This window comes from Phalacrocorax carbo, chromosome 9, assembly GCF_963921805.1.
Source record: "Phalacrocorax carbo chromosome 9, bPhaCar2.1, whole genome shotgun sequence".
In the NCBI taxonomy this organism is placed as follows: Eukaryota; Metazoa; Chordata; class Aves; order Suliformes; family Phalacrocoracidae; genus Phalacrocorax; species Phalacrocorax carbo.
Genome location: NC_087521.1, coordinates 37,985,650 through 37,995,014, shown reverse-complemented (window position 1 = coordinate 37,995,014; position 9,365 = coordinate 37,985,650). Strand labels below are relative to the sequence as shown.

Below are 9,365 nucleotides of genomic sequence, written 5' to 3'. Positions count from 1 at the left end.
GGGGGCGGAATGGTGCCGGCCGGAAGTCGCAGAGCGGTACTTAGGGAGGCGGCGGCTCAATCCCCCCCCCCTTCTGCGCGGTGGTTCTGCCCGCCCCGCGCGGCTCTGGGGGCCGCTCCCGCCTCCCCTGGGTCCCGCCGACGGCGCTGCGTGGGCGTTGCAGGACCCGGCGCCGCCCCGGGAGGGACCCGGCGCCGCAGCAGCGCATGGAGGGTTTTTTTTTAAAAGACAGCAACAAATCCCGTCTACAACCGCCGGCTCCGATGGGGGCTGCAGTCAGACCTCTGAAAATGCAGGCAAGCGTTAGTCTCCGTCTTGGCCGAAAGATTAAGCACTAGGCTTTCATGTTTCAAGTAGAAAGTGCGGGAGGTCGCCAGGCTCTCCCAGCTCCCCCGGCGGCACAGGGAACAGCTTGCGGGGTAAGCTGAGCCTGATGCTTAGGCTAGTCCAGGTAGGCAGGCTTAGAAATGCAGCTTTGGGTGAGAAACCACCTCTGTATTTACGGTAATTGACCAAATGGTGATGAATAAAGAGGAGCTGCCTTTAAAAAAAGTTATACTGGATATTTTGGGGTTCTGTGTGGTATCTTAATTTTTTTTTTTGTAATTAAAGTCTTTGGGCTTCTTACAGGAAATGCATACGCTAATTAGCGGCCCAGATTATAGAGCAGACAATGACCCCGCGCTTGCTGCTACCCAAAATTTCTAAGAATTCGCGTGCGGAGGAGTAAAACCCAGGTACGCAGTTGCCAGCGTTAGGAGCCGAAGGCAGGAGTGGCTCTGGGGGGCGGGGGGGTCAGGAGCTGCAGGGAAAGTAGTTGGGTGAGAAGCACGTTTTGGGAGCGTGGGCTCCGTGGCCTCGGGGCCCCTCGGCGAGGCTTTCACGTGCGCCTGAGCGGCTCCCTCGGGCCCGGGAGAGGTTAAAAGCTGCGGGTGGATAAGGCGGGCGGGCGCCGCCCGTCACGCGGCGGTGTATGGGCGGCCGCGGGCACGCGCTGCGGGAGGGGCCTCTGCGAGCCGCGCGAGCTCTGGCTGGCATCAGCCGTGGGGGGCCGGGGTCTCCGAGGGGAGCAGTGGGGCTGGGGCCGACGGGAGACGGCGGTGGGGAAAATGAAAGCAGAGCATGAAAAAGGCAAAACGGGAATGGCAAAAAAAAAAACACCAACAAAAAAGGCTTTATTTATATTTTATGTTAGTAGTTGTGTGTCTCGCTGTGGTTTGGGTATAGCTGACGGTACAGCTGGCGCAGTCTCAGCCTGGCTAGCGCGGCACTGGTAAGCCGAAAGCAGTAGAGCAATCTGATTAGTTCACTGTAATAATGTCAGTTTCTAACAGTATGTATTGCACTGTAGTGGTTCGGCTCCTGTTAAAAAAAAAGAAAAAAGTTCAAACAACAATTTATTCCTTATCTCTAATGATATCTTAGTGCTACTGTAGTTTCTTAAATATTTATCAGATCAGCTTTTGCCTAAGTAATCAAAAGAAAAGAAAACTCGTTTTGCTCCGGTTACTTGCAGAAGCTATCATGCTTTTTCTTCCTTTCAGGAAAAAAAAAACCCCAAAGTAGGATCCACAGAAAGCTGAGTCAGGTGTAGCTCCTTTCTAGTAACAGGTTTGTGAGATTTGGGGGTGTAGTTTAGATCGTTGTAGATGCCCATACTGGCTATAAACTTTGCTAAGCGGGCACAGCAAGTCCCCTTTTGTACATACTACCAGCTGCCAGTGGAGCTTCCTAAATAGTGTTTCTTGAATATTTTTTAAGCTTGTTGGTCAAATCTTTGCTCTGTGATGGAGAGAACAGGTTGATTGTATAGAGAAGAAGAATAATCCAGGCTAAGTACAGAAAGTCCTTAAGGTAAAAAGAATGAGTGGAATAGTGTGGTTTTTGTTGGGCAGTGTGAGTTCAGGTGCTGCATGTAGCTGGAGCAGCAGCTGTGTGCACAGGTGTTGTGGTTTAACCCCAGCTGGTAACTCAGCCCCAACTCAGCTGCTCACCTGCTCTCACCTGGTGGGACGGGGGAGAGAATCGGAAGGGTAGAAGCAAGAAAACTCAGGGGTTGAGATAAGGACAGTTTAATAGGGGAAGCAAAACAGTAATGGTAATAGTAATAATAATAACAATATAATGAAAAGGAAAAGCAAAAGCTGTGCACGCAAGCAAAGCAAACCAAGGAATTCATTCACTCCTTCCCACGGGCAGGCGGGTGCTCAGCCATCCCCAGGGAAGCTGGGCTAACGGTGACTGGGGAAGGGAAACAGCATCACCCCGAACATCCCCCCCTTCCTCCTCCTTCCCAAAGTGTATATACTGAGCATGACATCATATGGTGTGGGGTATCCCTTGGGTCAGCTGCCTTGGCAGTGCCCCCTCTGCTCCGGCTTGTGCACCCGGCAGAGCATGGGAGGCTGGAAAAGCCCTTGACTAGTGTAAGTGCTACTTAGCAACACCTAGCTGCTACTTAACAACTACTAAAACATCAATGTGCCATCAGCGCTATTCTCATGCCAAATCCAAAAGACACTGTACCAGCTACAGTGAAGAAAGTTAACTCTATCCCAGCCAAAACCAGCACAACAGGAGAGCTTATTCTGTAGGAGAGTGGACACATCTGGAGGCAAAATGTGCAAGTTCTTTGGTTCAAGGCCATACCTCCACGTGACGGCTACTTAGTCGCTCTATCGGGTCTTTGTGCTGTGGGCTTAAAAGGAGGCATATTTTCACACATCCCCCTGTACTGGGTACTGGTGAGGCCCCACCTCGAATGCTGGGCTCAGGTTTGGGCCCCTCGGGACAAGAAGGGCCTTGAGGGGCTGGAGCGTGTCCAGAGAAGGGCAGCGGGGCTGGGGCAGGGTCTGGAGCACAAGTGTGCTGGGGGGCGGCTGAGGGGGCTGGGGGGGTTTAGCCTGGAGAAGGGGGGGCTGAGGGGAGCCCTTCTCGCTCTCTGCAGCTGCCTGAGAGGGGCTGGAGTGAGGGGGGGGCTGGTCTCTGCTCCTGAGTCACCACTGACAGTCCAGCAGACTATATATACATATAGTAAGTAGAGAGGCATAAGAATAAATGTCTGCAGTCCTCTGAGTGGTTTTACCCTGCTGCGGTCTGGCATTCGCTCTTCTGTGTAATGTTTTTGTCCTGGAGAGGTGCCTGAGAAATGAAGAACCAAGGGACAAGCGGATTCTCTTAGTCCTTTGTCACCTGCGGCACCCATGAGAGAGCACCAGATGTTCTGTGTTCCCAAAACACACTTCCAATGGGAGAAGTAGAGCAAAGCTTGTTTAAAATTAAGTATCTTTTGACTGTATCCCAATCAGCCAAGATGGATTACTGTTGATAATTAAGGAAATGTCGTCTTGCCCTCAGGGTTTCCATTCTGTATTCCTGTAGTTATTGTGAAGCTCTGTGAAGAAGCTTAGCCTTTTATTGCTTCTTCCCTTTCTGGAGCTATTTTCCTGGTAGCTTAGTAATTACGTTGGTCATATCTACCCATCTGCCTAGCTGACTGCGCTTTACCCATTTGTTTTTATGAAAGGCATACTCCTGTTTCTGGGAGAAAACTAATTGTTTTCTTAATTTTCCATACTTTTTGCCATTCACTTTATCCTTCAGATTTCTGAGATCTTAAATCAGTTAATTATATGGCTGAAGAAAAAAACCCAACAGCTTCCTTTGTTTGGGGGGGAGGCAGAAGCAAATGCACATATATTTCATATATAAGTATACATATAGGTGTATATGGGATGGTTTATTACTGGCTTTAAAATCTAGAAATACAGACTAATCTTCATTAAACCTAATTAAACCTTTTCCTGCTGCAGATTACTGGCGGACTTCATTGCATCTCAGATCTCTAGCCTATGTTTTACTTCCCTGTTTCCCTTGGTAGGATGATCTTGGGGCAGTGGAATGAATCTGTTACAGTAAAGCTTCACCTAAGCTTGCTTCAGCTCCCAGAGAACTGGAAGGTGTTCAGTGAGTTCACAGTCAGGGTCCTCCAGACAGAAATGTGAGAGGTTTGTGCGGTCTCGCGTCTGCTTCTGACAGAGCTCAGCAAATGGCTGAAAGCAGCGTTTTTATGGGCAGACTCTTACAGAGTATATTCGGGTTTCTGAGAGCCTGGTCTTTAAACATCCCGAATACCTGTGAGACCTGCTGGAGTCAGTAGGGATGGCTGAGCCTCAGGGCTCAGCCTGGGGAGTGTGGCTAAGCCTTCCTTCGGGCTGGCCGCTCCTTCTGCCTCTGCTCCTGCTCCACTCTGGCCTTGGCCACAGCACTTTGGTCTTCTCAAAGTGGGGATGGGGAGGTTTCTTAGGGCTTTTTTGATAACCTTAAAGGAAATTTTTGAGATATGTATGGTTTTAATTACATTAGTGAGGCAATAACCTATGCCAATCACTTGCTGCATTTACCAGAAGACATTTTTGATGGTGATAATTGGATTCCATCCTTCTCTAGAAAAAGCTCGTGCCTTGCCACCCGCTGTGTCGGAAAACACGCGGCTGACCTTCTGCTTTTGGGGCAAAAGAGCAGCTAAGCCCTGCCGGTGCCACGCTCAGGAAGGACATCGCCGTAAGCGCCAGGGTCTGCCTTCACCCGTGCACGCAGATAGTGACGGTTTTTCCCAGCCTGCTAAGTGTGACTGAGGATTCCCCCCAGCCTGAGGGTTTGCCTGAAGCATTTCAAATGCTCAGAGACCTCCAGGAGCAACACTTGAAAACATGCATATTCTGACTGAAAGCAGTATAGCGGAGGGAGGTCTGCATTGCCCCCCACTTGCTGTTGTGGTCTTGAATGCCTTTGCATCAAGCGACGTGAGCAAGTCAGGGTCACGCGTGTGCTCTATGCTGGGGAAATCTCTGCAGTATTTTGTACTCCATTTTCCAAAGATAAGGAAGTTTTCCTTCTCTCCCAGTTAAAAAGAGCTTTGTGTGCTAAGCTGACTTTTCACAAAACTCATTTACCAGCTGTTCTTCTCAACACTGGCCAGAATCAATAAATTAATGGGACTAGTCAGGATAGCTAAGCACAAGTTTAACCACTCGTGACATTGTAATGAAGGGCGGAAATCTGTGGAGTGCACTAAAACCAACTTTTATGCAACTTTCACACATTGACTGCGACTCGCAGGCTGAGGCCTCGCTCAGCCAGACTTCAGTGGCATCAAACCAGAGCCGCGTGATGCTCTGCCGCAGAACATACTTTAAACCACCGGAATAGTTGTTGTCCAAGACTTGTGAGAGCATCAGATGATTTTTAGTTGTTGCTGTCCTTGGATGCGAGAACCATTGCAGGTTTTAGTTTTCAGAAAGATGCGAGCCTCTCCTGGTGAGATTGGGACACCAGTAAAGTGTCTTAGGTTGGATCCAGTCCGGAGCCTGCAACTGGAGAGAGCTCTCGAGGACGACCTTTTTGCATTTATCTTCTCTTTCAGCTTTACAAGTCTCATTTAACAAATGATTTTAAGAACATTTCTGGTCCTAAACCCCTAGCTATACCTGTACCCTCTCTCTGTCATGTGCTAACAGTCAGTTTGAATATTGGTCAGGCTTCCTAGATAAAGGCCTTGCTATAAATGGGCTAAATTAGATCAGATTTGAAGTTTCACTTAAATGATGATTAGCTGAAGTGCACTCACCTATGGGTGAGGGCTTCTTTACTTGCCCTTGCTCTAAATGTAATACACTGATGGAAAACGTGATCACCCCAAGAACCCTGGTGGAACTTGTGCCGTTGGACAGGAGGGGCCTTTTGGTAAATACCTTCATTTCTTTAGGTTTTTTCCTCCCCATCCTTCAGTGCAAACACTGTCCCAGCGCTTCTACTTTGTATACTAGTCTCCAAGTAGTGAGGTTACAGCTGACAGAGCATTTCCTCTACCATTTCTTCCTCAGCATGTCATTGCTGTCCACTTGTCAGACTCACAAGATGTCTTTGGACAAATTCTGAAGACCCTTCCAAAATGGAGATAATTAAATCTGACGCGTGAGTAGGCTCTATGCTGTTGCGGGGACTCTGTCATACAAGTTTGTGATCTCTTAAATGCCCTTCAACACGGTGAATTTATTTGTGTGGATGTGTGTAACACTAACGTTCCCTTGAAGGAAAATAAGAAAGAAAACCAACAGCTTCCACTAGCGCACTGCTGCTTCGTACGGCTGGTAACGCTGCGGCAGGATCGCGTTGAGCCGGGCTCAGGTGGGGCTTCTGCAAGGGCTTGCTTGTCGCTGCTGGAAACGTGAGCCAGATTTAAGCAGCCGTTCCAGATTTTTATATCAGAGCTCTCTGATTTGCCTTCTAAGTGCTCCTGCTTGCAAAATGTCTAAGAAGTTTATTTTTAATTTTTTTTTTTTTTAGTTTAATCTCACACAGTTTGGAATGATCCGATTTTCAAATATGTGTATTGATTTTTCTGAAGAGTTCTGCTGGTGCTCCGTCAGGATGAAGGTGGGGTAGAAACAAATGGTGACTGAATAGCAGTTCACAGCAGCGCGTGGTTTATGAACAAAAAAAGGCTGAAGCATCTTTTGTGTGTCTGTATGTCTGCTGGCTTGAGCAGCAACCAAATACTGATCCTCCTATACAAACACATCTGAGTGAACGCAAGACTTGTCACCGACAAAACACTGCCACACTTCTTCAGGTGACAATGTGGTTGCTGCCCCATTTATTTATAAAATAAGATTTTATAAAAACTTTATAAAATAAAATTTTATTTTATTCTTTTGCCTCTTATGATTGGTGCATTATTACTTTCTCAGCCAGCAGCTCCAGGGGAGGAAAGAGGGAGTGGAAAAGGAGGCTGTGGTTTAGGGATATCAGAAAAATAATTACATGCAAGTAATGAATAAATGAAATAAAATGTTACTCTTCAAGCATCTGACCATGAAAACTTACTAATGTGTTTTGAATCTGGACCTACCTTTTAATACCTTTAAAGTCTACCTTCAAACAAGGCTGATTATTGCCTTTGATGGCTGGTTCCTTAATTGCCTTTTGTAAAGAGCTTTTCAGAAGCCTTTGGGGATTCAGGATGAAACTTCTGAACCAGTTTTGTCTCCGGTCTCTCATTCACGCTGATATGTGACCGAGGGATGCTTTTGTTTGCAAAGGTCAGAATGCACGTTTCTTATCAAAATAACCCGGGTGATTTTCACAAATCGGAAATAGTTTATGCATAAATGAGGTTCGTTGATCTGTGGTTTCCAACGCACCTTTGAGATTTTTCCTTAGGCAGGAGGACAACACTGGTTAGGTTTGAGAGATCTGGATATTGGAAAAGCACTGGATTTATGAGCGGGTACTAACATTTTTTAAAAAACTGGCAGATCAAAATCACTGCGAACAATTTGCTTCCCCAAACCGTGTTCCTATCCAGTGGAAAAATTATATTTCCTTTTGTGTCGGGATGCAGAGGCAGTTCTGTGGAGCAGCTGACGCCTGTAAATCCAGCGGTGCTTGCCCTGGAGTGACTCGTGCGTGCACTGTGCACCCGGCGCAGCGAGGCTGCGTAAAGCTGCGCGCGCAGGGAAGTTCTCGGCTTAAGCTTTGTGTTCTGTGCGGGAGCATTTTGTTATTTGGAAATTTTCCAGTCCCTCTCTGTTTGTCCCCACCCCACCACCAAAATCCAGCTATACCATTTCTTAATATTTGCTCTAAGTCATCCCTGTGGGTTTGTCCTAAACAAAACTTGACCTAACTCCCTTTGCGCTCCTGGTCTTCAGCTCTCTACTGCTTCTCTAGTTATTTTCTCACTCTTAAAAAATATTCTATCATTAAAATTCAGAGTTTCCAGTAGCTCCTTAGTTCTTACTGTTTCTTTCTCATTGTTGTAATTTCACAGTGGTTCCTCCTTCTAAAGAACTGTATGGATAGTCCGTGGGATTAACGTGTACAGCTCCATGCTGTGCTGGCTCCTGAAAACGGCTTCTGAGCAAAGGCATCTGGAGCTGTGGCTTCTCGTTGATAGTCACAGCCTCCAGAATGAATACCAAGCCAAGGCTTAGGCAGTGTTCTTCCGAAGTGTAATTACTCATTATTTCAGTTAAACACAGTGTGTATGGCCGTGTCGAATTGTACCTAACCCTAAAATTACAAGAGAAGAGGAACCGATGAGAATCTTTTGAAAGAACTTTCTTTGACCCATATATTTCTTTGGAAAACCTCATTCTAGTTGACAGGTTTACTTTGAACCAAGACTTGAACCTTGCTCGCTAAAGTCAGCTCTGGGATAGGCAAGTGCCGTAAAAGGTCATGGCTTTGCGTCAGAGCCGGTAACACCGTGAGGGTTTGACGCGGTTGAGTTTCCCATTAGTCTCTGAATACCCTCTGCCAATGCTTTTCGCCTTGGCCCGTCCGGCCTCCCCTCCGCGGTTGGAATCCCTGTCAGGCTTTTCATCAAACGCAATCTTTTGACAAGTGAAGACCACACTGGAAGCCAGCCTCGTTCTGCTTGTTACCGGTGTGTTGTGCTGCTGCAGCGTGCCGCTGTATGTCTATCTTAGCCTTTCTCCCGTTTCATATGAAATAGCGAGATTTCTGTACGAACACCGGTTGGATAGAGCAGTTGCAGGCATTTAAGAGCCTCGTGCCACCTTGTGATCAGTGAAACTTGGTGTCAGATCTGACAGCTGCGTAAATCGTTAGGCAGACGCCGTAAGAGGACTTTGCAGGCAGCGCTATTGAGCAGTGGATGTATGGAATTTATTATTTGTGCATAAATTCTCCTCTCGTTTTATTAATGGTGAATTCATTTGCATTCGTCTCGTTCGTGCTTATTTAGTAATTTTGGTTGGAATGCAAATGTGTTAGTGAAACTAATTTGTTTTGCTGTGAAAGTTTTGCCCTTTTTTCAAGCTTTATTCATGACTGAAGAGATATTCAGGCAAATAATGGACTGAAAGCTTGAATGACATGGACTGCCTTAACCACTGTGCTAACATGTTCTTTAGGATATTCTGCAGTCGGTGCGACAGGATGAAATGAAAAAAAAAAGAGGAGAAAGTAGCAGCTCTGGTTTTATATTGCCTTCCCAGAAGACTTCTGAGATGAATGCTGGCAATGTTTGTGATCTTGTGACCACACCATCAGACCATTTGGATTTACATTTTCAAAAAATAAAATATGACTTTCAGAAATGTCCTTCTCTTCTAAACCCTTCAGGAAGGCTGGATGGAGCTGTTGAACTAGCCGATCGAAGTGGGGCTTTGCTCTTTTTTTTCCAAAATCGACGGATTTAAAGCTACTGGTCCAGTTCTAGAGCTGCTGGAAGGAACGTCAACACCAGCCGAGAAGGTGGTATTAATTAGTGCCCACTGGGAATCTGTCTTGCTGTGCTGTTAGCCAAAGGTCTGCTGCTCAGTCTTGTGGAGGGG

At 46.8% G+C, this 9,365-nt stretch overlaps 1 long non-coding RNA gene across 1 annotated transcript in view; it reads left to right on the top strand.

Moving 5' to 3' along the window:
* The first annotated feature begins 119 nt into the window (after nt 1-119).
* The window catches only part of LOC135315086 (uncharacterized), a 375,169-nt gene continuing 365,923 nt past the window's right edge, over nt 120-9,365 (top strand). Inside the window, exons 1-2 of the long non-coding RNA XR_010374537.1 lie at nt 120-296; nt 631-737. This is a non-coding gene — a long non-coding RNA (uncharacterized LOC135315086). The remainder of the gene's footprint in view (nt 297-630; nt 738-9,365) is intronic.